Below are 6,811 nucleotides of genomic sequence, written 5' to 3'. Positions count from 1 at the left end.
GCACGCACGCACGCACGCACGCACGCACGCACGCACGCACGCACGCACGCACGCACACCCTGTGCACTGCATTGATTCGCTCTGTACAGTCCCTTCTGAGCCCAAATGAGAAAGCTGGACTATAAGTGACTTAGTGAAATGAAAACAAACCAGAACCTTGAATGGAACTTGGTTGGTTAACTGCTCTCTAGTAGGCGCAGTTTCTGCCTGGTTTCATCGTACCCTGTTCAGTGGGACTCCGAGTGTGGGATGGGGGCCACCCTGCTTGCCCCCCCCCCCCCCGCTAACAACTTGGGTAGGAGAAAGAGAGGGAAGAAGAAGAAGAGGAGTTTGGATTTATACCCCACCTTTCTCTCCTGTAAGGAGACTCAAAGGGGGCTCACAAACTCCTTTCTCTTCCTCTCCCCACAACAGACACCTTGTGAGATAGGTGGCGGTGAACCCATGACTCCGTGTCCAGAGGTGGGATCCAGCAGGTTCTCACAGGTTCCCGAGAGTAGGTTACTAATGATTTGTGTGTGCCGAGAGGGGGTGACTAATGGGTGATTTTGCCTCGTGACTTTTGCCTTAGTGACGCCCCTCCTCTCAGCAGTAGCGCGCAGAACTGGAAGCAGCCTAGCAGGAGGTGCACCGGCGTGTGTGGCAGCCTGCGTCTGTGTGCATTCGTTTCCTGCCCAAGGACCGGCGCAGCAGCTGCGTCCTTGCCACAGCCCCGCCCAGGAATGCCCCACCCCTGGAATGCCCGGCCACGCCCCCATCGTGCCCCGCCCAGCCCCACTGGCGCTACGCCACAGTTTGAATCCTACCACCATGGGAACCTGTTGCTAAAATTTTTGGATCCCACCACTGTCCGTGTCCTAGTCTCTGAGGCAGCAGAAAACAAGCTTGCTCCCTCTTCGACATGACATCCCTTCAAATATTTAAACATGGCTATCATGTCCCCCTTAACCTTTGCTTCTCCAGACTAAACATCCCCAGCTCCCCAAGCATCTCTTTGTAGGGCATGGACTCCAGACCTTTGACCATCTTGGTCGCCCTCCTCTGGACCCGTTCCAGCTTGTTAATATCCTTCTTAAATTGTGGTGCCCAGAACTGGACACAGTATTCCAGATGAGGTCTAACCAGTGCAGAATAGAGAGGTACAATTACATCCCTCCATCTATTCTAGACACTCTACTCCTATTGATACAGTCCAGAATCACATTGGCTTTCTTGGCCGCTGCATCTCACTTCTGACTCATGATCAGTTTGTGGTTTACTAAGACTCCCAGATCCCTTTCGCATGTAGACTTCCTGCCAGAGCCCCCCTGGTAGCCTAATCCTATTTTCTGGTCCCTGTTCAGGCTTGACAGCTCCTGCATCCCTCCAAATCAGTGGCGTACCTAGGCAAACTGAAGCCCTGGGCAAAACCTGAGTTTGATGCCCCCCCAACAACAACAACAACAACAACCTTTATTAGGCATTGAAAGAATAAAGAAAGAAAGAAAACAAGCATTGGCAGGAAGGGGGGGATTTAAAAGGAGAATCTGGGGAAATTTTTAGGGTGTGCCTGCTGTCAGGGGTGCAATTATTAAGATAGCAGCACCAAAATTTCAATCTTCATGAGCCCCTACTGATGATACCACCCAGGTTTGGTGAAGTTTGGTTCAGGGGGTCCAAAGTTATGGACCCTCAAAGGTGTAGCCCCCATCTCCTATTAGCTCCCATTGGAAACAATGGGGGATGGGGACACTCCCTATGGGAGTCCATAACTTTGGACTCCCTAAACCAAACCTCACCAAACCTGGGTGATATCATTAGGATAGTCTCCTGAAAAATCCCTGAAATTTTGGTGCTGCTAGCCTAAAAACTGCGCACCCTGCAGGCCAAAAACAGAAAAAAACTGAAAATTCAAAAAAAAATCCCACCTGCATTTTTGGCGCCCCCCACAAGGTGGCGCCCTGGGCAACTGCCCACTTTGCCCAATGGGAGGAACGCCTCTGCTCCAAATTGTATTATTCTCAGCAGTTCTCCATTGTCCCCTCAACACCCCTGCCAGGAAGGGAGGTTAACCAACCCCAAGGAAGGGACAGCAACCCCCGAAGAGGGCCTGGAGACTGTGTATGCAGTGGTGGGATCCAAAAATGTTAGTAACAGGTTCCCATGCAGGTGGGATTCAAACTGTGGTGTAGCGCCAGTGGGGCTGGGCGGGGCACAATGGGGCGTGGGCGGGCATTCCAGGGGCGGGGCGTTCCTGGGCGGGGCTGTGGCAAGGATGCAGCCGCTGCCCCAGTCCTTGCGTGGGATACGAATGCACGCAGGCGCAGGCTGCCACGCACGCCGGTGCACCTCCTGCTAGACTGCTTCAAGTTCTGCGTGCTACTGCTGAGAGGAGGGGCGTAACTAAGGCAAAAATCACGTGGCAAAATCACCAGTTAGTAACCCCCTCTCGGCACACACAAATAACTAGTAACCTACTCTCGGGAACCTGTGAGGACCTGCTGGATCCCACCTCTGGGTGTAAGCTTCTCTGTTGGATCAGTAAATAAAATTCCCCCGTAAAGTTCTCTGGGTTGGTCTCTCGTGGCGTTCACCTTTTGTAGCTTCAGCATATTTCACTCGCCGCCGCCGGTCAGCAGCAGATCCTGCCGCCTCCAAAATGCAATTAAACGCTGACATGCAAATTGTAACGGGACGCTTGGCTCCAATGAAGCAGTTATGGCTAATTGCAGCTGCCCCTTCCTGGACGCCAGATGCAAAACGGGCCACTTCGGAATTACGGCCTGACAGTGATCTATGCCGAGCTGAAGGGCCCCCAAGGGAGGAAGCCGGCCTTTTGCCAGACGTCTGGCCAGTGGGATCTGGAGGGCCGTGCCCTTTGGAGTCCTGGTCTGCCCAGAAGGGGCCCAATTGGTGCCACGGGAGACCAAAGGATAGATGCTGGAGGCCCAGATTGGCATTGGGGGAGCCCGATGATTGAGATTCAGAGGAAGGTAATAGAAAAATATCCAGCCTTGATCCCAACTGGCTATTCAGGCAGCCCTCTGGAAAATACAATATTGATGCACAGCTCTCAGGTTGCCAACCTCCAGGTGGGGCCTGGAGATCTCTTGGGATTACAAATGATCCCCAGAAGTCAGAGATTTGTTCCCCTGAATCAAACGGCTGCTTTGGAGGGAGGGGTCTCAAGCATTACACCTTCCTGAGCTCCCTGCCCTTCCTAAGCTCCACTCCAGCCTGGCGTGGTGGTTAAGAGCAGGTGCACTCTAATCTGGAGAACCCGGTTCGATTCCCTGCTCTGCCACTTGAGCGATGGAGGCTTGTCTGGTGAATCGGGTTAGCTTGTGCACTCCAACGCATGCCAGCTGGGTGACCTTGGGTTAGGAGCAGCAGTGGCATAGTGGTTAAGAGCAGGTGCATTCTGATCTGGAGGAACCGGGTTTGATTCCCCGCTCTGCCGCCTGAGCTGTGGAGGCTTATCTGGGGAAGTCAGATTAGCCTGTGCACTCCCACACACGCCAGCTGGGTGACCTTGGGCTAGTCACAGCTTCTCGGAGCTCTCTCAGCCCCACCCACCTCACAGGGTGTTTGTTGTGAGGGGGGAAGGGCAAGGAGATTGTAAGCCCCTTTGATTCTCCTACAGGAGAGAAAGGGGGGATATAAATCCAAACTCTTCTTCTTCTTCTTCTTCTTCTTCTTCTTCTTCTTCTTCTTCTTCTTCTTCTTCTTCTTCTTCTTCCCTCCAGCCTAGATATGTTGGGGTGGTGGGGACTCTGTTTGCGCGTGCCCACAGAGAGGGCTCTGAGTGCCACCTCTGGCACCCGTGCTATAGGTTCGCCATCACTGCTCTAGTCCATTATGTTCTTCATAATGGACTAGACCTCAATTTGTTGCAAACTTCTCAGCCAAATCTTGTCCGAATTTACTGGAACTGACAAAGATGGTCTTCAATTCCAACCAGCCGACATTTCCTCTATAGTCACTGTTAAGCTTTAGACTTTAATTTTTTTTTTAGCTACTACTACAAGGAGGAAACTTGTAGCAGAAACTGCAGATGATGTTCATGATGCTCAGATCTTTTTTTTTTTACGAGATGCCTGGTGGAAGCATTATCTGTGCCCGTAATTTTTATTTCAATGTACTCGTGATTGTAAAGGCCTGTGGCTAACAATAAATTCTTAGCAGTTAACAGCATGAGACACGAGGAATAACACCTGGAGATAGACTGAACCAGACCGTCAGTCCTTCAAGGTCAATATTGTTATTCAGATTGGCAGCAATTCTCCGGAGGGTCTCCGGAGAATTGTACCACCTGACCATTTTCGCTGGAGATGCAGGGATTTGAACCCGAGACCTTCTACATACCAAGCAGATGTTTAGCCGCCGAGCCACGCTCCCTCTTTGATCCCAGCAAATGTTCGCAGCAGACTTTTAAATCCCTGCCTTCTGGAATGTATTCAGTGTTCATTGACCTTGAAGGACGTGGCGTGCGTGAAGGTCGTGTTAGATCCTTGAACCTGCTTTCTCCCCAGTCCCCTATTTAGGGATGGAAAATAGGCATTTATTGTTATTAAAATGCATTCATTCCTCACCCTGATTTTCTGGTTAAGTGGTCTAATCTCTCACTGCTAATAGGGGAAAGTAAAATGTAAAAGTGGAACCCATGAAAAATAAATGGTGTGAACCTATAAATGCTGCATTAGCCACGGCTGTTTGCATACATTATGCACGCAACATATTGAGGGAGAGGAACTCGTCCCCCACAAAGGAGGAGACGCGTGTCGCAAATCACCGCTTTCCCCGAGCTCCCCTTCATAACGGAACACAATAAAATCAAAGCGTAATAGTCTTTAATATGAGATTTGAAGTCTTCGCCACCTACTCTCTCCCAGCGAGAAGCAATAATCCATGCAAATCCCATTGCTGTGTTTTCGATTTGGTGCTTTAGTGAAGGGGGGTGGGGCTTGAAAGCCTCCCTCTCACCAACAAGGAAAGTGTTTAAACAATGGAAGGGGAGCATGGAGAAGGTCGTTCCAGGCCCTGGCGAGCTCCACCCGTCCCCCTTGTACCATAGCAGGTGAGCCCGGGCCAAGGTCAGCGTTTCCTTCTCCAAGGGCCCAGAGGTGATGATCCGAAGTGGAACCCACACCTGGGAAGGCTCTGCCATCTACCTGGAAGGAGGGGCTTGCCAGACCTGTCTAATTGCTATGCTCAACAGCTGCTCGCCTTGTTAGTCTTTCTTCCTTCAGCTGACGTGGGTTTCCTGGGCTGTCTGGCCATGGTCTGGGAGCTTTTGTTCTGCAGAAGCAAAAACTACCAGACCCCAGCTACACAGCCTGGAAAACCCACAACAACCAGTAGATTCCAGCCAAGAAAGCCCTCAACAATACATTTTCCTTCCGTCCTTCCGTCCTTCCGTCCTTCCTTCCGTCCTTCCTTCCGTCCTTCCTTCCGTCCTTCCTTCCTTCCTTCCTTCCTTCCTTCCTTCCTTCCTTCCTTCCTTCCTTCCTTCCTTCCTCCCTCCCTCCCTCCCTCCCTCCCTCCCTCCCTCGCTTGCTTGCTTGCTTGCTTGCTTCCCTCCTTCCCTCCTTCCCTCCTTCCTTCCCTCCTTCCTTCCTTCCTTCCTTCCTTCCTTCCTTCCTTCCTTCCTTCCTTCCTTCCTTCCTTCCTTCCTTCCTTCCTTCCTTCCTTCCAGAGAAGCTGCGGTTTTTAAAGTAGGGCATTTTCTTGGCATATAGAGTTCCCATGTTCCATTTCATTTCATTTATTAGATTTCTTCTTCTTCTTCTTCTTCTTCTTCTTCTTCTTCTTCTTCTTCTTCTTCTTCTTCTTCTTCTTCTTCTTCTTCTTCTTCTTCTTCTCCTTCTCCTTCTTCTTCTTCTCCTCCTTCTCCTCCTCCTCCTCCTCCTCCTCCTCCTCCTCCTCCTTCTCCTCCTCCTCCTCCTCCTCCTCCACCACCACCACCACCACCACCTGGTTGGCCGCTGTGTGAACAAACTGGATTTGGATTTGGATTTATATCCCCCCTTTCTCTCCTGCAGGAGACTCAAAGGGGCTGACAATCTCCTTGCCCTCCCCACCCCCGCACAACAAACACCCTGTGGGGTGGGTGGGGCTGAGAGAGCTCCGAGAAGCTGTGACTAGCCCAAGGTCACCCAGCTGGCGTGTGTGGGAGTGCACAGGCTAATCTGAATTCCCCAGATAAGCCTCCACAGCTCAGGTGGCAGAGCGGGGAATCAAACCCAGTTCCTCCAGATTAAATACACGAGCTCTTAACCTCCTACGCCACTGCTGCTCCATGTTCTTGAGAACAATTTCTCGCTCCTTCACGGCTGCCCTTCTCAGTTTCAATCTTCTTCTGGCTTCTTGGTGGCAGCCTCCCTTTCGGTTGATGCTGGAGCCGAAGAATAAAAAAATCTTGAACAATTTCGTGGTCGGCTGTAGAGCTGCATAATCCCCCAGCTGTCCCGGTGACGGCCAGTCATGAATAAAGGAGACCTTGCAAGACCTCAGCTCCTGTTCGCCAATTTGCAAAGTGACAGAGCCTTGACAGGAAGCTCTGATATGATCTAGCAGCAGCTCCAGCGCATGATTTATCCCGACTGCCTTTCAGCAGCGGGGCTCTGCAAACATCTTGCAGGACTGAGAACATCTCCTCGGACGTCGTCAACATGACTGGCTACTGCTGGTGCAAACGCCTGCTCCGAAATCCTGGAACTCAAGGACAACCGATGGACAGCACATTCCGATGGGCAAAAGAAATGCTTCTCTTACAATGCAGGTGATTAAAATATTTGATTCCTTGCCGGAGAACGGAGTGATGGCCACGCAC

Source organism: Sphaerodactylus townsendi, linkage group LG05 (genome assembly GCF_021028975.2).
Source record: "Sphaerodactylus townsendi isolate TG3544 linkage group LG05, MPM_Stown_v2.3, whole genome shotgun sequence".
NCBI classification, from domain to species: domain Eukaryota; kingdom Metazoa; phylum Chordata; class Lepidosauria; order Squamata; family Sphaerodactylidae; genus Sphaerodactylus; species Sphaerodactylus townsendi.
This window is presented reverse-complemented; position numbering follows the sequence as displayed.